The following is a 24268-nucleotide window of genomic DNA, read 5'->3' on the forward strand; positions in this document are numbered from 1 at the left end:
ACTGCCAGTATTTTACACACTTGAATTTGGTTTCCATCAACAATACTAATCTAGCCCCCTCACTGGGCTGTGTTTTATAAATCTAGTTCACTTTAAGAGAAACTCATTAGTTCTACCAGAAGCATTATTATGATCAGTTACTTAGAAGGCAAGCAAAACACTAACCTTAACCTTAAATTAATCCATTCACTACACTTCCTAGCGTTCCATTCTTGGATGGAACAGAACAAAAGAACACAACATGAAGCAGCAGCAGCTGCCACAGCAGGCAAGCAGATGTATGAATATAGCCAAGCAGCCCATCTGCTGAACTAAAGCCCTGGAAATGCTCTGGTTACCAACAGCCGCCCTTAACCTCACTCCCCTGAGCAGTGTAATCAGATGAGCGCAGCACCAAGGGCTGCGAAAAGCCCAACTTAGTTAAATTGACTAGAGGATTATACAAATATCAAAATCAGTCATTTTGCACAAATTAGATATTTACAGCCCACATACAACTATGTAACAGCAACAGAGGCATCTAACAAGAAAGCACCCATAATGAGGCCGAAAAGCAGGCTTGAGAACAGCACAATAAATTCATAATTTCATTATGCTTAATAGCACGAATAGGCAACATTAAGAAAGAGACCGTAAGAAAAGCTTTCATTCTCCAAGAGGACCAATTTCATTCATGGCTGTGGGCCCACCATGCTCCAGACCTATGATGTGGCAGCAGGCCTCAGGCCCAGGTTCGTATATTCACCAGCAGACACTAGGGCTCTGGTGAGGGATCAAGACCCCAAGTGATTGCTCAGGGAAATTAGCTGGTGGACAATGATTGTTCTTTAGACAGAGACCTCTCCACAGACTAATCAAAACTGAGTATTACTTAACAGAATAAAGTTCAAAATATCCACACAGACCTCTTCCACACCTTATAAGACAAAGCGGGACACAGCGGAAGCAAGAGGGCTGAAGAGGCGCAGCCCTCTACATCTTGTGCAAACAGCACACAGCACGGTTACCCAGTTCTCTACAAACTCTGATAGATTTGGGGTCAGACTAAAATAGCCAATTTGATTTGAAGAATACTTCAACAACCAAAACAGGAAAGTGTTTTTGTTCACTGCTTATTAAACCAGCAACCTAATAAAGAGCTAATTCACATATGAAAAATGCTTGAAATCTTAGACATCTTTGGAATTTAACTCATTTTCCCTCTTATAAGCACATTAAGATTATGTGATACTGACCTACTTGAAAAAAAAAATCATGAAGAATTTCCAGAGTGATGCTCTAAACAGACTCAGTCATAAACTCTACTGTAGACTTCTTCAAGGATATGGTAATAAACAAGTCTGCGGTGGAGTTACCCCATAAGGCAGATAAAGTTCCATTTCTACCTGCCCCACTCTAACATATTCTAACAAGGGGAGACTTTGCTTACAGAAAATGTAAACAACATTCCTGCTCACTGTCAGGACTACAGGCGTGACACCTGAGAGGGTCTCCAGGTCCCTAGCTTTCAGGTGACAGCTGTCAGCTAACGTCAAAGGTCTCCTCACTCTGCCACTAACTGGCATAAATTTTCTGATCTACTTTCTCCAAATACAGAGGTCAGACAGGAGAGAACCAGGTATGCATGAAAGCCACTTTGCTGAAAACATGCTGCTTTTCTGCAAAACTACTCAAAACCCAGAGTAAGGAGTAGAAATCACCAGTGTCAAATGCAACAAATATTTATAAATTGGATTTGTGCCTTAAAAGCTTAAACAGTCAGTCTTCACTTATTCAAGGCTCACTCTAACTTTCAAGAAAATAAATACTGGAGTGGACTTGATAATGGCTTAAACCAGCCACACAGACCACTTACCATATCACCTTTCATATTAGCCTTAAAAAATGTTACTTAAATGTCCAGGAAGGCCTTGTTTTCTAACCTAACAGCTTCATCCTCTAGGGTTCCCCAAGTGTCATGGAGGGAAATGCCACTGCCTGGATGGACCTTGTCCCCCTCTACCCTCAGGGAAAGGGAACACAGAAGGCCCCTGGTGCCTTCTCTTGCAAGTCCATTGAGCCAGGGTCAGGGCAGAGCCAGCTTAGAGAGCAGCAGTAGTGGAAAAGGCACTTGCTTTTTATCTGCTCAGGGCCCAGCAGAAGGGGGAAAAGAAGTTGCTATAGGCAAAGAGACAAAACAGAGCCCTCAGTGAGAGTAATTGTATCCAACACTTGGCTTTGTTCCTCTCCTTCCAGTTCCCTACTCATTCCCATTAAGACTCCATTCCCAGGGGCATGAAAATCGCCAGCATTACATGGTATCAAGTAAGCATGTCACCCACCACAGCTGTGACCACACTCAGGTGAGCCCCAGGCAAAAGGAGTTCAAACCCCGTGGCTTTACAATCTATCCACAGTGACTGCTGGCACTCAGGCCACCACCAACGCCTTCTTGCCTCTTTTCTGACCTCTAGACCTACAGCAACTGTGCCAAGAATCCATCTGGGAGCTATAGTTAATACTTCTGATTTGAGCTAACCTAATTAAATTATTTTGGTCATTTTTTTAATTTGATCAAGACCATGTGAATGCCCACTTTCCCAAGTCGCAGCTGCAACATGCCATTTTTTGTTTTTAAAACTGCATTTTGAAGCCCTCCCTTGCTCAATGTCTGCATTTCCTATGCTTAGTTCACAAGGTCAAGAGGCCACAAGTAGAAGTCACAAATAGGTAACTGTTTACGTTCTACTAGCCACATTTTAAAAGTAGCCCCCCAAAAGTACACTGAATTTTAATAATTTCCATTTAACCCAAAATATGAAGCTTGAGATGTGAGCTACAGGAGAGTTCATAAGTGCATGTGTTTGAGGGAAAGAGACATACAACTTTTTATATCACAAGAATAGACTAGAAGCCTAGCAAAGAAACAGGTGAATTTAAAACACCTTTCAAGAGCAAAGTATTTCCTGTACTTCAACCATCTGGATGGGAAAATATCATCCCAAAGAAAATTCTTCCATAAATGTCCAACACACCTAGCTAAGTATGAACTCCTAGGGTAAAGCCTGCTAAATACCAAAGATTATTTTGATGCTCTATCGCTTGCCTTGCATCTTCTGTCAACCTCTCCTCTCTCCTCTACCTCCAAAAGACCTAAAAAGAACTGACCAAGATTCTGGAGGGAGTTAAGTATGTATCTAAAGAAATGTCTAGCAGCTGGAAAACAGCGTATCACCACCCTCACCCCAACCCATAAAGAGGCCACTCAGTTACCAAGGTGACAGCACTATCAAGAGAGGGGATGGGGTCCACATGCTGATAGGTGCACACACAGAAGATAAAGGACTCACTGCTGAACTTCAACTCAAACTGAAAGCCTCAAACATACCCCATGGGCAGCCATCTCCCTGCCCCCAACCCAGGCTCAAGCAGCCAACTTGGAAAGAGGAAAGCCCCTTGGGGCCAAAGCTTGTTGTTGGGGAAGGCATTCGTCCAACTGACAAGCACCCAGATAAAGGAATCAGGAAATGCCTCCAAATTACCAACACCAGCACATCAGTTCATCACAAGTCAGTTTCAGAGTTGCCTCCTGGACCAAATGGTGCCCTTCCGGAACTCTCTGGCCAAAACCACATTTTATTCCTAATTAGTATGCTTGGACATTGCTGATGGGCTACAATTGTGCTGCCTGAGCAAGCAGCCACATGGCGCTATTTGAAATCATTGAAAGTAAATAAAATTTCAATTTCGCTCCTACTTTCACAAGCCACACTCAAGTGTTCAGCAGCCACATGTGGTTGTCAGCCACTTGTCAGACATTGCATGTGAGGGGTACCTCTGTCAGTGCAGAAAGCCCAGAGGACAGCAGTACTGGACATTTTTTCTCGTAGGTCATTTGAGAAAAAGACCATATTGAAAAGCGCCAATCCATTTTCAGGAAGGGTTTTTCTCCTATTTAGAGGTTAGTATTCTTTCAAAGGCCTGTATCGTCCCTTGGGGTACAATGTGTGATGGCCTTTCCATCTATATATCTACTTTCATGTTAGCTACACTTTCAACCCACAAAATTTCTCCTTTCTCTATCTCCCAACATAGATTTCCATTTTTGTTGTTGCTGCCGTTTTCCGTTTTTATGGGGTTTTTTTTTGGGGGGGGGGGGGGTTTTTGTTTTATATGTTCTTTCTCTCTCTCCCCCCGAAAAGTTTTTTCTTTTTGTTTTGTCTCGCCTTTTTCTTTTTTTTGGGGGTTTTTTTTGGGGGGGGGGGGGAGTTACTTGCTTGATTGGTTGTTGTTTCAAGACAGTCTCTCTATAGCCCCAGCTGGCCTGGAACTTGCTATGTAGATCAGGCTGGCCTTGATCTCACAAAGATCCACTTGCCTCTGCCTCCTGACTGCTGGGATTAAAGGTATGTGCCACCATGCCCTTGATTTCTACTTCCTGATAATTTTCACTGTGCTAGGACTGGTTCTTAACTATAGAGAAAAGGATTTCAAAGCATGGGGATTCCTTCTGAAGGTCTATCATTGGTCCAAACACAGTATTAAAAATAAAACTGGGGTAGTTAGTGGTAGACTGTCTGCTTGGCAAGATGAGGTCCTGAGTTGGACCCCTACAACCACAAAGTAATTTTTTAAACTGTGACAAAGATAGCATTGATGACTTTCATTTATTTCCCCAATCTCACAGATATAAAACATCTGATACACTGCATATACAATACTGAACAAAATGGACATGGCCCCATCCTCAGGCAGCTTGCTGCTCTAGCAGATCCCCAAGTACTCTGCACACTCCATGCAGTGCTCAACTTGTTCATCCTGACTTGCTGCCGCCCCCCCCCCCCCCCCCCCCCCCTTCTTCCTTTTCACTCAGACTGACTCTGCTACAGAGTTAAGCCTTCATGGTTTAGTGAAGAACGAAGAATTAAAAGCTGAACTGGTTCACCCAAGTCACACTAATGAATAAGCCTCCAAAGTGCTGAGAGTCATGTCCTGCTTCTATGAAATCCTCAAAGGCCTCTCCCTTGGCTTTCAGGATCCTGTCCAAATGCTTCACTGTGACTGAATGGCATTCTGGAATTATGATTCCCATGTGTCCCTTCATTCTGAACTCCCCAAATTCCTTTCCCTCTGCCCCCTGACACTCACATATACCACCCCTAAGGTATCTCAAACCCTGGAAGCTGCCCAACCATCCCTCTGCTTTCTGGCCTGCAGTCTGCTCTGCTCTCCTTATCTTCTAACTGCAGCCTGGCCTCTTTTCCATCTAGGACCCTTGTTAGCACCTGTCTGAAGACGCTTCCAGACACTTCCTCCTCCCTGGTACAAACACACTACAATACCCAGTCAAGGGCCACAAAAGTGCCAGGCACACAGATGCATTTTCTTGCTTTCCTGCCTCTCTTCCTGGAGACTAGAGCCTTGCCTTGCAAGCTGAGGTAGGGTCTGAGGACAAAATGCTGGCACCTCTATGAGCTATGCAAGATACACAATCTCAGACTTCCCATTCTTAAGTTTGCTCCCAGCAACAACTCTACATGTGAACACTGGGACATCCTGCTCTCAAACTCGTTTTTCCTCTACCACAGCATGGACCAACCACTCAAGGTGAGAACAGTAAGAATGGGTGACACCTGTCCCAGAGAGCCAAGAAACTGAAAAACAAAGCACTGAAACAAAGAAAGGCAATCCTGGCATTTGTGACTGACAAACCGCACTGCCTTTATCCAAAAGGATCACTAGTCCTTACTGAGAAATTGTCATTCATAATAGTGTATGCACAGTGGACATCTAAAGATGGTTTACTTTTAAGGATATATCTATTTGCATACCAAACATCTCTGTGAGCAAAAAACAGAGTTAACAAGAGCCTAGTGCTATGTTACATAACATACTATTTCACAGGTTTCTTGCAGAAATCTTACAGTTATTTCTACATAAGCTTGAAGTATCTGGATATTCTGAGCTGCCTTTCAGATGAAGATTCTCCCCACCCCCATTCAGTGCTGAAAGCTAATGTTTGCTTTAAAGGCAACAAAATCAAACAGTAGTAGGCTAACAACTTAGACATTGAGTAGCCATAGCACTTTTTTAATGACCAAAAGATCATATTGCCCCATACCCAAGTTGTGCTACTCTAGTATAAAAATCATGGAAATTGCATTCTTCAGAGAAAGGCTTTTACACTGCAACTTGGTCTTAACCATCACTCCCTGAAGTCAGCTCCTTAATTCAGCTCACAAGCTCCCTGATCTAAGTTCAGTGACAGCTAACCTACTACCACAGATACTAGAGAAACACATCCAGCATGGTCTTTGTATCCCACACAACTTAGCATGGTTCCACAAAGGCTGTCACACATTCTCGTAACAACAACATTAAATGGCACACAAGATATGGGAACACATTGTTTATACATATGTGTGTGTATGTATGTATATATATATATATCTAACACACTGTATCCATGTATATAAACAAATGTGCATCTATCTCATAACTTTTTACTGTTATCTTTAATATTTTAACTTCAATACAGAAGAGCGAAAAGCAAGTGAAAAAAACAGATCCAGAAATAAGAAAGTTTATAATTAACATATTTAAGTTGGGGGTAAAATTAAACTTCGGAGATTTATCTCAACCCTCCTGGCAAAGATGTTTATAATACAGAGAGAAGAGTAATATAACTTTTATAAAACTTCCTGGTTGCTAGCATGTATCTTACTTAATGTTGTAAAACAGCCTGGGATACTTTAAACAAACAAAGCTTGTTGGTGCATAGAGGCCAATGACATCACGTTTGTCAGCCTAATAAAAAAAAAAATTACCATTAGAAAAATTTTTCCTATTTTAGACTTATTTCCAGCTACTGATTTTATACACACACACACACACACACACACACACACACACACACACACACCCCTATCCCTCTGAGTAAGAAGCCTGTAATGAATGGGCATGCAAGAAGACAAAGAGGAAAAAAGCTTTCCTAGGCCCATCCTCTTTCAGGGACCCAGGCATCCCAAACTCCTATAACCAGAGCCATAAAGGACACCAGAGGTGAGGCAAGGACACACTAAGGGCAGCCAAGTACTCTTGTGGGAACCGCACTTTGATACACTTTTTGCAACTAAACCAGCTACCTGAACTGGACATTTCCTATATTATTTTGCATTGAAAAGGTTCTGGGAAGCTGAAAGGCATCTTTTCTTTAAGGTATATTCAAGCCACATGGTTTAAAAGGCAGAACTAGAGGGTCTTTAGAACTATATACACTATAAAAATTATTTCCCTTATTTAAGAAACAAAAAATGCAAAGCTTTCAGCAGCATTATAGCTGAAAAGAATTGATTCTCTTTGCTAGGGCAGTGTACATGTGCCCAAAGGGAGCCTTATCTGCCATTAATAACTAAGCACAAGGCAGGCAGCGTCAAGTGGACAGAGGGCAGTGGTCCCTTAGCAAGTAAGGGGCTTCCTAGGGCTGATGCCTTAGGTAGCAGATTTTATGCAAAAGACAAATTCAAGAAATCATTTAAGATCAGATTTCCAGAGAAGCAAGCAGCATAGCAATGGAAGTGAAGTGTAAAGGAAAACAAGCTCTTTGGAAGAATACCAGGGAAAGTATTTTAGAAAACTATGTAATCTCAGAAAGGTTAAATCTATAGGAAGAAGAAAATGGCAGAATATAAAGGTAACTCGTTCAGTGAGTTAAGTACTAAATTCCTATTTCAAATAAATTATGTTGACAAATGACATGGAATTAAGGTTACAATATATACCAAATAGTTTCATACCCGGTATTTCATAATCATTTCAGCATTTAACATAGTTTTAAAACATTTTTACATACACATTTACCATAAATATGAGTAGGTTCTAGAATAATCAAAACTATCAGTTTCACACAGCTAAACTGACCTGAAAAATCTTTTGGCTCATTTAATGCCTTCACTCATAATAATATATGATAAAAAACAAAAGGCTGTTCTCCTTAAGCTTTTTGTGTCCGTCTACATTCCAGCCAAGCCTCAACTCTGCACTGTCTTCTCTCATCCCACAGCATTCTTCTGGGTTTCCTTCCCCAAAATAGCTATATGCTACAGGAAAGTTAACTACATGAAACACTTTTTATAGCATCTAAGCAAATTAACTCATAAGCTAAATCTAATTTTTTATATAATGCATTTGTAACAAATCCTCTCATTTTTCTACATCACCAGGGTTTTTTGAAAGATGACTGTGATGACATGATTCTCCTGTCTATTTACCAAGAATCACTAGATAAGCCAATTCTAGTTTTACATATAAGTATGTAAGATTACTAGAATTAGGATGTTATTCTAACTTGCAGGTAAATTTTATATTTCAGTTGGAAAAGAGATGTTTAAGTCTCAAATGTCTGCAATGCGTCCATTCTGATCATAGTTTAATTTTTAGGTACACCCTAAGTTGGCAAAAAAGAGAACCCTTATTACAGAAAGTAAGGAACAACAGGAAGATGCCTACTACCAGATGTGGTGTGCTTCACGTTGCAAGGACAGTCAAAATGAGTCAGTTACCTATGATGTTTTACAACTGACTTTTGTACTTGCTTTAATCAGCAATTACACAAAGAACCAGACACATATGTGGCCTTAAAATACAGACTTTACTAAAATCTCATACTGCTGCATTTGCCCATTTTTATGATTTCCAAGCTTACCTATGTATCAGTTGCTAATGAAATTATGATCCAGATAAGTCTAAATTATCAGTAATCATATTTATGTCACATTCTATCTAACTGCATTTCAAGTTCCATTCCCTGTATCTACCATATCCCTGAACATAGGAAATTCTCTACCTTGTGACCATTTCTCAGAGATAACTTGAAAATAGTCTTTCCTTCTTTAAAACAATTCTGAAGAATTTAAATATTTCACAAGCACAGACCTTTAATCCCAGCACTCAGCAGGTAGAGGCAGGTGAGTCTCTGAATTTGAGGACAATCTGGACAAGGGGGAAAGGAGGGAAGGATGGGGATAGGAGGAAGGGGAATGGAGAGAGGGAGACAGTAAATATATTTCACTATCTCCAAGGTTTCATGCCTATAGAAACCAGTGGCTATGGCAATCATACCTCAGATTTTCTAAAACAGCCTTCAAGATTACGTGTGTACATCAAAGTGTCCTATAAAATAGAGTAATGAGTGCCCCCTTCGAATCTTCCAGACTACCTCTGATACCTAGAAAGAGCAGCTCCTGTTCTGACAGGTCACATCTTAATTTTTAGCTTCAGAGGCCTATCACAGGCACCCTGTGTTACCAGGCACTCATCTGGAGTACCATGGAGTACTAAGCTGACAAGGTTTCCTGGTCTTAAAATTGCTGCCCTAAAGTAGCAAGACAGCTTCTGGTAAAAGTTCTTGGGGGCTGGAGAGATGGCTCAGCAGTTAAGAGCACTGACTGCTCTTGCAGAGGACCTGGGTTCGATTCCCAGCACCCACATGGCAGACATGAACTGTCCTTAACTCCAGTTCCAGGGGAATCCAAAGCTCTCTTCTGACCTCCGCGGCATTGCATGACACAGGTGCACTCACATACATGCAGGCAATACACTCATACACATAAGATAAAAATAATAAATGTTCTTAAAACCAAGTATGGTGGCACACGCCTTTAATCCCAGCACTCAGGAGGCAGAGGCAAGTTGATCTCTGTGAGTCCAAGGCAAGCCTGGTCTACATAGTGAGTTCCAGGACAGTGGGGGCTACAAAGAGACCCTGTCTCAAAAAAACCAAAAAAAAAAAAAAAATACCACTTTGTACTTGAACTTGAAATTACTTGGACCACCAGTACCCAAATGATCTGTATTAGCTGCTTACGAGCTCAGTAATTAGTGCACATTGCCTTATTAGTCATGTATCATGACTTTCACATAAGATTTCTGTTTCTTTTTTTTTTTTTTTTTTTTTTTTTTTTTTTTTTTTTTTTTGTTTTTGGTCTTTTAAGACAGGGTCCCTCTGTAACCCCAGCTGTCCTGGAACTCACTATGTAGACCAGGCTGGCCTTGAACTCACAGAGATCCACTTGCCTCTGCCTCCCAAGTGCTGGGACTACAGGTGTGTGCCACCACACCCAGCTTAGATTTCCGTTTCTTTATAACAGAGTCCTTTCCATTTTTCCTATTTTTTCTTTGAATAAACAACGCCTTTTTTAAAGGTTAAGCTGTAACTATGGACTGCATTTTGCTATTGCTTTCATTACAAACCATTTCAATACTCTCTGCTATGTCTCTATAAATATGCCCAGGGTCCCCCATGGGTGAGCATATTAAGAAAGACCCTGCAGTTATGTCTATCACTGTACACTCTCAATGCCATACTCAGTGCCTAAGAAGTGTTCGCGGAATTAGCCATCTATAACATGTCAGCATATTCCTAATACCTTCTCTTCCAACACAAAAGACAGAAGAGGCGATGGCTGCTTTGCCTGCTTAAGGCTGTCCTCACACGGGAGGACTTGAACTCAGAGGAGTTACATCCTGCATGTCTCCACCCGTTCAGAAGAACAGCATGCCCCCCCCCACCTTTCTAACTTTACAGCTCCTTGCTTCTGTGATGACCTGCTCTAACCTTCACAAATGGGGAGGGGGAGGGCACCAAGGGGCTGAGGAACCCAGCAACCTTCTACCTACACTGAAGCCCCCAAAAAGAAGCGCCAGGCAAGCACTCTATTAACTAAGCTACATCCCCAGCCCTTAAATAAAATTTCAAAAATTCAGTTCCTCTGTCACTGGCTATACCCAGAGCGTCTCAGTCTTGTGGCTGCGTCCACTGAACTACGTGCAGCAAATACAGAGCTCTTTAGTCACGATGCAAAATTCACAGACAAGAACAGGGGGATTAGAACATGTGTTCATCATTTGCAAAGCTCTTAGTTCTATCTCCAACACTAAAAGCTAATGAAAGATGTAAAGACAAAGCTAGTCTACAGACCTAATTAGCTAAGCCCAAAGAGCAAGTAGGCAGGTAGAGAAGCTGAGTAGAAGCTGCCCAGGCTGAAGTTCTTCCCTGTGGCTGAGGGAAGCAATGCAAACACAGATGTCTGCACACCTCACGGGAAGGCTAAGGGGACACCAGACCACAAAGGTCCTATAATCTAGCCTGAAGTCAAGGAGTCCAAGTTATGCTTTGCAGAAAGATACCTATTTCAGGGGCTGGAAAGATGGGTCAGCAGTTAAGAACACTGACTGTTCTTGCAGAAGACTCAGGTTCGAATCCCAGCACCCACATGGCAGCTAACAACTGTCTGTAACTCCAGTTCCAGGGGGATCTGATGGCCTCTTCTGACTTCCTTGGGCACTGCACGACATGGGTGCACTTACCTATATGCAGGCAATACACGCATACACATAAAACAATTTTTTTAAAAAAAAAATTTCAAAACCCAAATTTAAAAAAAGCAAAGAAAAGAAAGATACCTATCTCAGAATCACAGTCACTAAAATGCATAACATAGACTGGGGGAGGTAGGACTTAGTGCAAGACTAGAGTCAGGCACATGGTCTTGAGAACTCAGAGAGAAGACCAAAGGGAGATGGACATGCCTGAGGGAGAGCCACCAACCATGCACCCTGCTTTTGATTGAGGGACGGTCTAGGATGGCAGCGGGTGTCTGGCCTGGGTGAGTGAGTGGTTAACAGCACTGTCTCAACTGTGGGGAACACAAGAAAGATGATTTATGCGAGGAGGACAGGACTCTTCCGGACGCAGTACACCATAAAAACAAAGCGCTTAGCAGAGAAAGCTGAGCTGAAGATGCAGCTGCTTAAGCCACTCACAAACAGAAGGCAGGCAAACTCTTGGAGAGGATGAGACCAGTCAGAGAAGATATAGAAGGACAAGAGCTAAAATCAAGGACAGAATCCCAAGAGATGCCAACAGCTACCTGCAAGGCAGGCAAGGAGGCAGCACTCAGGCAGAAGCAAACACCAAGGGCAAGGACACCACAAAGAGCAAGTGCTCCAGTGTCCAGCAGCACACACAGGGAAACAGGCACAGTTTGGCACACTCACCATGCCAGGCACTGGTGCCTGTTAAGAGCAGTACTATCAAATTGTGACTGCAGAGGCTCAGGTTCCACTGAGGAGTGGAGCTTATTCCCAACATCCAGCTGAAAACAGAAAGCTGATCAAAAACTAGTATTCTAGTGGTGGTGCACACCTTTAGTCCCAGCACTTAGGAGGAGAGGCTGGCAGATCTCTGTGAGATAGAGGCCAGCCTGGTCTACATAGTGAGTTCCAGACTATCTGGGGCTACAAGAAGACTGTCTCAAAAAGACCAAATAAACAAAAAAAGAACTAGCATTCAGTCTACTCAAATGGAAACAGAAGACACGGAGCTGGATTCAAACCCAGCTCCTGGTCCTCTCTGAGCTTCAGTAGAAAATGGGGGCAGTAGCAGTATTTATTTCAGAAGAATTAAGAGAATTAATATACTAGTATTTGTAAAAATACAACAATGCCCACCTTTTAGTGAGCACTGAAAACATTTGTTGGGTAAGATACACAAGCACAAACACCAGCACAGATGCCAAGTCGGGGCAGGACCAGTTAGAGAGAATGAAACAGGAAGGGGAGGCCCAAGGCAGAAGAAGGGGACAAGCAGAGAGTCTAGTGCACTCAGTTGGCTTCGTGAACTCAGGAGAAGGCAGGAGTGAAGGGTCTGTTTTAAAGAGACTATAAGCCAGTATGGTGGCACATGCCTATAATTCCAGCAGCTGGGACAAGGAGGTAGGAAGATCAGGAGTTCAAGGTCATCCTTGACTACATTAGCCAAGCTTGAAACCAACCTGGACTAAGAGATGCTGTCTCAAAAAGACACAGGGGAGGAAGAAGGGAGTGGAGGAAGAGAGATGGGGGGGAAAGAGGGAGGGAGAGGTGGGAGGAAGAAGAAAGTTGAGGAGAGGAGGGGTAGAGCTGGAGATTTGGGTAAAGGAAGGGGAGGGGGGAGGGAGGAAGAGAGCTGGGGAGGGGGAGGACACTCTGAACCACTGGGAAGGTGTATGACCTGCTCTAGCACCACCTCTTTTGTTCATTTGTAAAGTGCAGTTAGTGCAATCTGTCCCTAATTCCTAAAGAAGAAACCAGAACTGTTCACAGAAAACACCAAATACAGAACGGCTACATAATCAGTACTAAGATCAAGCGCTTTCTGCTTTCACCTGGAACTTTTTTTTTTAATTTAAAACATTTTTATGTGCTCTTGAATTCACAAAGACATGCAGAAACAGATGCATTATTAAACACATGTACACATATAAACTAAACTTCTTAATGTTTTAGGCTCTGGAACCATTATAAAAAGCTCATCAAATAATTTGGGAATTTTTAAACAACTTTTGCAAAATATGTCAACCAGGCTGTGTAGCCTTGATCCAGCCACACAGCATCTCTGGCTCTTGGTTTCCTACCTGCAGGGTGGTGAGGAGAAAGTGCTGCACTTCAGGATGCTAACCTGTTTGTTGTTTTTGTTCTCCAGGCTGGCCTTTAACTCACAGAGATCCACCTGCCTCTGCTTTCTGAGTGCTGGGATTAAGGGTGGAGTTAACCTGCCTAGCTTTGCAGTGGAAATGTACTGACCACAATGGGCCTCTTCTGAAATTTGTATTTCTAAACAGTTTTGAAAACATCAGAATTTCAAGAAGCACGGATAAAATTGATAGAAAAGGTGACTATACAGATACATCAAATACACACTCAATCAGTAGTTCAGTGAAGCTTCAGTTTTAAAGGTAAAATTACTAAAATGCTGCACTAGTAACAATTCTAAAGTAACTGCTTCCGCATACTGTTAGCACTTAGTTTTACTAGACAAACTGTGTACTTCTGGTGTCAAACGAATTCCTCACAATACATTCTCTTAGAATCCTATGAAGAGGCACCAGGGAGAACCCATGTGTCCCAGCCCACCTACAAAGGGGGAAATGGGGCAGTGTACATCTGTGGGCAAAGGATTCCTGTGCACCTGGGGTCCTAAGACAGGAACGGCAGCTTTCTGAGCAGAGTGCAAGCAGGCAGGCCAGGAAATATGCTGCTCTCCTTCCAGAATCACCAGTAACACAGTCTCCCACACAGCTGCAATCCTTGAGTCAAGATGACGAGTCATGGGTTCAGAACACAACTGTAACATAGCTCATAAAGCTCCAATGTAAGAACCACATCCTAAGCACATTTCATCCATTTTAAATTGGCTTGAAAAAACTTCAGTGCCAACTGAGCTCCACAATTTCTTCTTCCAATAATGAAGCAGATAAATGTCACCAGGTATGCTATGAGGATAACTTAACCACTTCAAATACCTATCCAAAAGTATGCTAGTGAGATAGTGAGATAATGCATACATACATTTCTATTCTCAGCTGTGGTCAGTCGTGATGGTCTACCTTGGGACACTTCATTCCTCAGAGTTCCTGACTGCAGGTATGAGAGGCCACTCTCATCAAGAAAGCACAAGAAATTACAACTCCAAGCCATCCTTTGCACCAACTTCTATACTGTCACAGCAGATCCCAGCCAGTTCCTTTAAAACATCTCCATTGCTAAGGATCTACATCTGGAACCAGAGCATTGCATCTGTGATTCACATTTGCAGGGCTTGGAACCAGCAGTCCCCTCCCTGGAGAGGGGAGGCCAGCAGCTCTGGGAGGCCCAGACTGTGGGGCCCCTTGGAGGGCCTCTCCTACCCTTTTTTTTTTAATCCTCTGGTACTTAATAGTAGTGACTAGGATAAAACAGACTCATGAACATGCTTGTTGAGGGAATAAAAGATAATTGTTCTTTTCAATAAATAATCCACCAAAATTTGAGCTTCTGACTCTTGAGATAGAAAGGCAAATTGGAAGCACTTGAGCGCCAGATTTACATGCCCCATCCAATGTCTAAACTAATCCCAAGGCTCATCTACCCTGTTTTACATAGCTAACAGGCCTGGCAGCCCCATTCCAAAACAGGTCCATGATTTAACACCAGCAATTTCTCATCCTTGGTTTTTACTGACCATTGCCAAAAGTTCAGTTTATAAATGTTAAAGTTCATTTATGAAATCACTGCTTCTCAAAGATTAATGTCCAATTATGACATATCTTCACCATTTAAAGAGGAGCTTAAAATAGTAATCGGGAACAATGGAACAGAGCATCTCATGGCTAGGGAGGGACTGGGTAAAGAACAGTACCTAGAAGAACCTTGGGATATCAGCAGTGAAAATGCCAATGAATGTTCTACATCACACAAACTAAAGCAGCTTTCCATACAGGCAACTCATCTATGCAGTCACCACATCACCACCTCCACAAAAGGGCTACAATTTCACCTAAATGTCACACTGCAACTATCAGAACACCTTGCACATAGCAGTCAGTCCTCAAATATTAGCTGTTCTCTCCCCTGTCCTGCACCAATCTCAACATGACTGATCCAACAATGCTTGTTTCCAGTTTAATTCTCTAAACATATTGGGTGTCTATTCAAGAGCTGACAGTTTATGAGATTTAAATGCCTTTACCCATGCCCAGAATTCTTATTCTACATTAAGAATCAGATACTAGGCTATAGAGTTGGAGCAGCTGTTAAAGTCTCAGGCTCCCAACCAAAAAGAATCAAGTATCAGGGGGCCAGGTAGATAGCACAGTAGGTAAAGTGCTTGCCTCATAAGCATTAGGACCTGAATTCAATCCCCAGCATCCGCATTAAAAAAAAAAAAAAAGAGGCTCAATGGGTAAAGGAGACTACTACCAAGTCTGATAATCTGAGTTTGATCCTCGAGACTCACAAAGTAGAAAGAGAAAACTGACTCTTGAAAGTTGTCTTCTGTCTTCACACACACTGTTCATATACTCTGATACACACACACACACACACACACACACACACACACACACATACAAATAGGTAAATAAATGGAAAAAAATTAAAGTTGATCACACCATCTTTTGTAATCCTAGTGCTCTGGAGGCAGAGATAGGTGGCTCCCTGGAGCTCACTGGCCAGCCAGCCAGGCCAGAAAGACACCCTGTCCCACAAGACAAGGTGAACATATCCTGAGGAACAATGCCTGAAGTGTCCTCTGACTTTAACATGCATGCACAAAGATGTGCATGTGAACCTTCAACCATGTACACCCCCACGTCCCACATGCACAAAAGAACCCAACAGCATGGCGGAGGGAGTGCCACACTGATGGAGCACTGGTCTAGCATACAGGATGCCTGGTTTTAATCCTCAGCCTAAGGAAGGAAAAAAAAAACACCTGCTGGGCAAACCCTCCATCCTCGTCTGTGGAGGGGATTTGGCTCTCTTGCTTCTCAAATCTATGACCACAGAACATAAGTGCTGAAAGACTAAGAACTAGGTCAACACATGCCTCCATAAAGAAAAGATGGGAAGGTAAGAGCTGTGTTCAAGGTCACCAGTCAGTCAGGAAGAACAAAGGACTGAGAACAGTGCTTACTCCACAGAGATGGATTCACTCTGAGAAATAGCCTAAAATGCTAAGAGTGTATCCACACAGTTCAGTTTGGCAATGGCATCTTCTCAGACTAAACAACTGCATTTATACACAATTGCAAAAAGGCTAACAGACATTTTAGGCCATCCAATTTGAAAGCAGTATGTAATGCAGTCTCTGGAGCAAGCTTCCAAATAAAGTGGCATTCTAACAACCTTCTAACCACTGGCACTGCCACTTGGATGTGGCATCCTGTCTCCAAAGTCACTGACTCAAACAAACAATAATATTCATAATTTTAATGTATTAAGTCAGCTGTGCTATGAGAACTTTTCCCTTTACCTGCAAAGCATTTTCTTCATCAAATCCTGAGTCCACACCCGAGACCTGCCCTCTTCTGGACTCACTACCTTCCAGTGGCTGTCAGAAGCCATTTGGTTAAAAGCAGATTGCGAAGTAGACTATACAACCGAGGGGCAACCTTTTTTCAGAGAACACCATTTCTGCTTGGAAGGAAAGTGACTGACAAACTGTGGTTCTGCAGACTTGCGTATTTGGCAGGCGTTACAAAAATGAACAAAATAATCTGTCACTTCAAGGAAAACAATTGACAGCTTTGTTTGCCAATGATAAAATTTGAGCATTCAAGCAAAAATCAAAACTTTGGAAAACCTGCATCTACTGCCATGAAACTGACAGTTTTCCAATAGCTTTTAAAAGGCTTCTCTGGTTTTTAAAATATAGCATAATGAAATGTCAGCGTTCGAAAGGTTTATGCATTTCACCGAACCAGTGTTTTCCAAACAACCGGTGAATGATGCTACTAAACCAGAGTGAATGAGAGACCCATTCAAAGTCTAGGACAGGCCAGTAAGTGTTAGTGAACTAACACAGAAATCACACTGATAGGATTTTAGCTTTCACACACCAAATAACCTTCAAGAAGCCTTGCACAGTTTTTTGATGTAATATCAAATTATCCATAAAGCCCGCTCAAATATTCCCTTCTACTGGGCACCAGGTGTACACCTGTAGACCCAGCTAGCCAGGAGGCTGAACTAATTTGTGGTGGAAAATTTAAGCCTCAGAGTTTAAGGCCAGCCTGGGCAAGATAGTGAGATCCCCGTCTCAAAAACAAACAAAAGAATTTTTTAACCCTAAAAGTCCTTTCTTTTCAGTTACATGCCCATCTAAAGCCAGATCTGCTTCATGGTCTTCAACCAAACCGACAAATCATAGACATACTGAATGTGGAATTGTCTCTTAATATTCCACTGTATGAAAGCAGGTATTAGCAAGATCTACAAAAACATAAGGCAATCTCATTCATCCTCACTGAACTTTTGGTTTAGAAAATGATAATTATTTTACACAAAATTTATTGAATTTGATTAAGAAAATTATTTTGCATGAAAGCTATATATTTTCGGAAATCATTACTTTTAATAAGTTATTTGGATTGACATTTAATAGATTTAATGTTTTTAAATGAATTAAACAGTTATTTGTAAATTTTTCAGGTTTAATACCTATCATAATAAATATTAATCAATATATCTCATACAAAAAGCTCTCCAGAGATCTCAAGAATATAATCTGGGGGCTGGAAAGATGGCTCAGCAGTTAAGAGCACTGGATGCTCTTGCAGAGAACCCGGATTCGATTCCCAGCTCCCACATGGAGGCTAACAACCATTCTAACTCCAGTTCCAGGGGATCTGACACCCTCTTCTGACCTCCTCAGGCATTGTGTGACATAGGCACACTTACATGCATGTTTAAATACTAATAATTTTAAAAAAAAAGAATATAAGGCGGTCTTGAGACACTCAGCAAAGATCCACAGCTCTTAATGACTAGCATCCTTACCACTGGTAGATAACATCAATGAAAATGCAATACGCCTCAAATTTTATGTTTAAGTACATATAAAGACATACAGAGAAAATACAAACACATTCATATTTACAACATAAAACATATTTACAACATATATATCATATTTACAACATAAAACACTTTAAGCATGACACAACAACAACAAAAACCACCTTTTCAAGCACAATACCCAAGACATGACAAGCAGGGCCACACATAGGCAACACAACAGCTTTCACTGCCAGTCGCAGAGACATCCAGACATCCCTGCCTGGGAAGATCCAAATGTGCAACCGGCTAAGACTTGGGCTTTTAAGCTAACATGTGTGACTTTCAAAAGAGTCCTGGCTGTGAGCAAAGCAGATGACCAGACAGTACCCAGTGGAGAAAAGAAAGGAGGCACCTTACGTTTTTTGTGGTTTACACTAGAATGTGTTCATTTGTTCTTTCCTTTTGGCAAAAAAAATGCTGCATCCCCTACTCAACCCTGACCACCCTGGCTGAAGAGCAGAGGAGTCTCAAGAGGTGTTAATCACACTGTAGTCAGAATCATCTCACGAGAAAAACAGTAATCAACATTCTTTCCGGTTTATAGATGGTGAGACAGTAGCTCAAAAAGCATGGACCTCTTGTGCAGCGGATGGTGAGAACATCCCTACCTGACTTCTGAGCTCTTGCCTGACACCCCTCAACACACTGCCTGGCACAACGGTTCTCCACAAGTATCCTCACACCCACCCAGATCTCGTATATCAGGAACACAATCTGTGTCTGAAAAAGCAGTCTGATGCTTGCACCACTGGCTTAGAAGCCTAGAAACGAGAATGCCCAAAGCAGGCGCCCATCTGCCCTGATAGTGGGTTTCTAGTGAACCTCTGCCAAAGCTCCACACACAATGCCACAGAGCAGCTTCAACAGAAATGTGCGTCTCACAGTTCTGGAGGCTAGGTCTGAAGTTATGATGAGGTAGGTTTCATTCTGAGGCCTGCTCTGCTGGCATTCAGGCAGCCATCTCTGTGTGCTCACACGGCTTCTTCTAAGCTAGCAGAAAGAGAACTCTTTTTTGCTTATAAGGCCACCATCATCCTGGATCAGGACCCCATCATTATGTCTTCACTTAACTTTTAATATACTCCTAAAGACCTTCTCCAAAACAGCCACACTGGGGACTAATACAAGCTTTAGCATAAAAATTAGAAGAGATGCACAATTTAGTCCATAATACCAAACAGAAGACTATGCTCAGGCTGCCTGCCAGGGTCCTCAGACCAGGGCCTCAGATGCAGAGCCTGTGATTCAGAGAGACAAAGAGAAAGGGGGCTACCTTGCAGAACAGCAACTGAAAGGGAATCCAAGTGCTGACAGAGATGCACAGTAGCTAGACAGGCTCAGGATCCCCACAGGCAAGAGAAGAAAGTGGGAAAGTAACTTCCCATGTGGTACTGCCACTGGGAGAGGCAGTTCCTGGGCATTTACACATGTGTCAGACCCTTTACTAAACCTTTGGATGCACAAGTCCATTTAATCCTCATCATTCCCGATACAGGAAAGGAGACTAAGAGCTTACAGGTTGAGTAACCTGCCAAAAGCCACTGCTGGCAATCAGAGATGAGCCTTAACCTCTCCTCTCCCTGACTGGAATGCCCAAGAGGGAGTGATTACAGCACAATGATGAGAAGGCAGGCCTTGAAGAAACACAAAAGGCCAGAAACAAGTAGAACAATACTCAGCCTCCCTACCACACTGGCAAAGAGCACTAATGTTCAGAGTCAGTGGGTACAGAAAAGTAGGCAGGTTCTGCACCACTGAAGGAGTGTGAATTGGTCAGACCTTTTCCAGGGCCAATCCAAGAGCTTGTAACACAGGATTAACATTTCTGGGGCCCTGTAACGTTCCTTCTAAGAACTTATCTCAGGATACCCAAGTATACATAAAAGGCTGATCATTAGCGGCAGTATTATTTGCAAGAGTGAAACATGAGTTGAGCTAAATGGTTACTGAACACAGAGAGGTGCATGAAGTCATACGGAGCACGATATAGCTATTGGACTACTTGAAAGACTCTGTGTTCTGTGCGTCAATGTGAGAAGACCAGCCACGGGACTCTGGCAGGAAAAGGAGTTACATATGTGTAAGAGCCATGGAGCCTAAGCTGATCAGGGTAGGGTTTACCCTGCCTACTTCAGACACGCTTTATGGCTGAAACATTTGGGAATAAGCATACTTAAAATCAGCCAGATGTCAGAGAAAGAATGAATGACAAATTTTTTTCCCATGTCAAACGGATGTGGCTGCCATCCATGTTCTGCTAGCTAGTGACCCTGGCTGGGCTATGAAATCTGAAGCCTTGGTTCCCAGTAGGCAAGCAAGAACACCTGCAGGGTGAGGGGACCTGTTGGCACTTGGTTGCTCCCACAAAGACTCTCTGCTCCCACCACAGTGCCCTCTATGCACATTCAACACACCCACACTATGTGTGTTGTAAGGAGGGTCCCCCAAGGGTGGAAGCTTCCAGAACAGAGGCATAAAGGGTGCTTCTTGAACCTTCACTGCCCAGGGGGATGGGGGGTATACAGTGGTGGCCACAAAGAGCTGCTCTATTCATCCCAGGGAAAAAAGACCAACTCCTAGTCTACTTGATCAATACTAGTAACATTAAAAAGTATCCATACAGGGCTGATATGTCCTTGGCTTTCAAGGGAGTCTGAAGTGGGAAAAACATTTACACATCTTTGAACCCAAAAACTTGTCCCAGATAAAGTCATGAAACCAAACTATCATCTAAATTTCTTACCAAATAGGGAAGTGTGAAGGACAGGGTGTCCCATTTTTCCATATTACTGCTTTGGAACATCACAGAAAATTTTCAAACTGGTTATATGAAATAATTGACTTATTTGAATCTAAAACCAAAGCCTGTCATTGCCAAAGTTCTTTCTCCACAGGTGGCAATATCCTTTACGATATATAATTAGTTAACACAGCAATCAAATGTTAGCCCAAAGTGCAGCATGCTAGCCACAAACATATAACCAACATAAATCCATCAACTTTCAGGCTGATCATTTTATACTTTTCAACTCATTCTAGCCACCCAAGCCTCCTGCCACTTCGAGACAAAGCAGAGTAATGTGAAGAAGGGTGTTGGACCATGCCACTGCCAAGGCACCCTTTGTATCAAGACTGTATTAGTGCTCTCTTTACACAAGCAAAGTATACAGTGCTGGAAATAATCTGAAATAATTCATTACTCAGAAAATTTCTACACTAAGGTCTTGCCAAGTCTAATAACTAATGAAAGTTTTACATTATCCTCAACACGTAACTAACTGAAACACCACAGCTTTAAACTAAATTCCAAGCAAACAAGCATAATCATAACTTGACAACAAATTAACATTCTATTTTTTTTTCCAAGAGAGAGAACGAATCACCTTCACCAACCCATCATACCAAACAACCAGAAACAGGAAGCAGCAGCATCACATGGTCTGGTATGATCCCTAAGGGGAGATGGATCATTGCTCATCATTACTTGGCCAAAAAAAAAAAAAAAAAAAAAAAAAAAAAAAAAACGGGGAAAGAAGAATTTTTTACCATTTATTTGGAAAAAAAAAAAAAAAAAAAAAAAAAAAAAAAAAAAACACCAGAAATCTAGAGCTACAGAGATAAATCTAAACATGGAGAGGGCTTGATTTGATAATTAGGACCAACTCAAACAGCAAAGCTGCCTGTAATTCTGTGTAACACAATATTTAGTGTCTCGCTTGCAAGGTATCATCAGCTGTAATGCCGAAAAAGCATGTCCTGCAGAAAAGAGAATCAAAGACTTTTCCCTCCACAATCTTGTATACAGTGGGTATTTACTAAGAACCTGCCAATCGTCCCAATACTGTCGTAGGATGGGCATTAAGTAAATACTGCAAGCAAGTCCCTCCTTCAATGACCTTACTCACATCCTAGCAAGGACTAACTTATTAAAATATAAGGAAGTAAAGTAAAACACAAGAGGGGACAGGAAGTTTAGAGGAAGGGAAGGGATGGAACTGTGATCTTAAACTGGATGGTGAGGGAATGCCTGGGTAAAAAGATGGCCCTGATATGCAGTGTGGGGGAAGCTGAGTAGGACCAAAAAAAGAAGTGTTCAGGAGGACAGAGCAAGGATGGGACTTAAAGGTGAACTATTCAAAGGAGGGTAAAGGACCAAGAGCCCAACCCAAGAGAGGCCTGAAGGGGAGGCTGAGGCAGAAGGTACCTCCATGATGCCAAGGGCTTACCTACCTTAACCTGAGGGAGGTGGGTCTTGAACATGTGTTCAGAAAAGGGGCAGGCTCTGCCTCAAGCTCTGATAGATGAATGACTGGTACATTTGAAAAAGATGGAAGGCAGAGCCAGCTAGGGAAAGGACCATCGAGAAACAAAGGCCTCATGATCCAATGGCAGTTTAAGTGGACAGAAGCCAGCAGACTCACTGTGTATACTGGTATTCAGAACAAACTAAGAGCAAGAATGTGGCTCAATGGTAGAGCACTTGGCTAGCATACACAAACCCTGGACTCCATCTGCAGGATCAAGGGGGGGAGTCTGGGGAAGGAGCCTAGATTTCCAATCCCAAGGTTAGTGTTTCTTCCCTTGTATCTTAAAGCAGAGTGTTACCATGGGAAGAAAAGGGAGAAGCGGGGGCCTAGGTAGGGGGTTTCAGAAAGCTTGCTTTGCCACTGGGCTCATTAACATGACCTGAGCTGCTGTTTAGGGAGAGAAGAAGCTCCTTTGACCAAATGGAAGCCACACCTAGCAGAGCTGAACGTTTGCTGGCTGAGCTGGTGTCTGATTCCATGAGGGATACATACAACTGGGAAGGTGGCAGTGGCTCACTCATCCCTATTCATCAACATGCACTCCAAAGTTTAGGCCAGCACCATCAGCTCTCGCAGAGATCTCTTCAGAAGAAACCATGTCGCCGCCGCCGCTGCTGGCTTTTAACAGGACCTGTGCAACCAACTCTAATGTTCTTCAGTTACATTTCTCACTGATCAGAGGAGTTGTGGTGCTGTCCCACCAACTAAAGAAATGTTTGAGAATTGCTCTCAGTGGTGCACACCCTCAGTCACCCTCAATGCTCCTGCTCCTGAACACAGAGCCCTGCCATAGGCCCCAGACACTATCCCCTGCCTTCCAGCCCCCTCCCCAACAGGTAGGCAGGCCTGGAGCACATGGTCACAAATGTCCTGAGGGTTAGCAAACTGAGGGCAGACTTGCCCCACTGAAACTGTGTGGCCTGTGACCCTAACCAGAGCTATAGCTAGGGAAGGAGATACGGCCAGAGGTGCAGCAGGAGCCAGCAAGGAAGGTAAGGCAGGTGGGTAGTGCTCCAGATACAGGATGTCTCTGAGAGCACTTAAAAGCCCAGAAATTATGCAACACATAGGGGTGGGGGGGGTGGGGGGACAAGGCAAGCCTGGAGGAATAGGAGATGGCTGCAGGCCTCCTCCCACAGGCCCAGGCTGGATGTCTCTGGGTTCATGCACTCTCCAAGGCACTCTCCTGGGAGTCCTGGGTTAGGGCAATGAAACGGCTTGTTCTCGTCCCCATCACCAGTTATTCAGTAGCTAGCTTGGCTTTCCCATGAGGGAACCAGCCCTAAGCTGACAAGGCTGGCCACAGACTAATACCATACCGCTCTGGGATAAGGAGGTTCTGGCACTGGCAGTAACTTGCTATCTGGGGTAAGTAACCTGAGGTGGAGCCCTAGGGGACCTTGCTCTGCTCTGCACACAGCAGAGCTTCTCCTGGCAAGCTCTCCTCTGTCTTCAGTCTCTCCATCTTCTGTGAAGTTTCTGGGCTTTGACCCTCTAACCCAGGAAGATGGGGCTCAAATCTGGGCCCTGCCCACTCAACCCCAGCCATGACTTTCCCTGAAAAC

The 24268-nt window shown here is 42.9% G+C and overlaps 1 protein-coding gene across 3 annotated transcripts in view; it reads right to left on the bottom strand.

The window, feature by feature from the left end:
* The window catches only part of Chd7 (chromodomain helicase DNA binding protein 7), a 202010-nt gene that overhangs the window by 147958 nt on the left and 29784 nt on the right, over positions 1–24268 (bottom strand). The window lies entirely within an intron of this gene.

The sequence above is a fragment of the Nannospalax galili genome, unplaced genomic scaffold (genome assembly GCF_000622305.1).
Source record: "Nannospalax galili isolate Female #2095 unplaced genomic scaffold, S.galili_v1.0 scaffold397, whole genome shotgun sequence".
Classification (NCBI taxonomy): Eukaryota; Metazoa; Chordata; class Mammalia; order Rodentia; family Spalacidae; genus Nannospalax; species Nannospalax galili.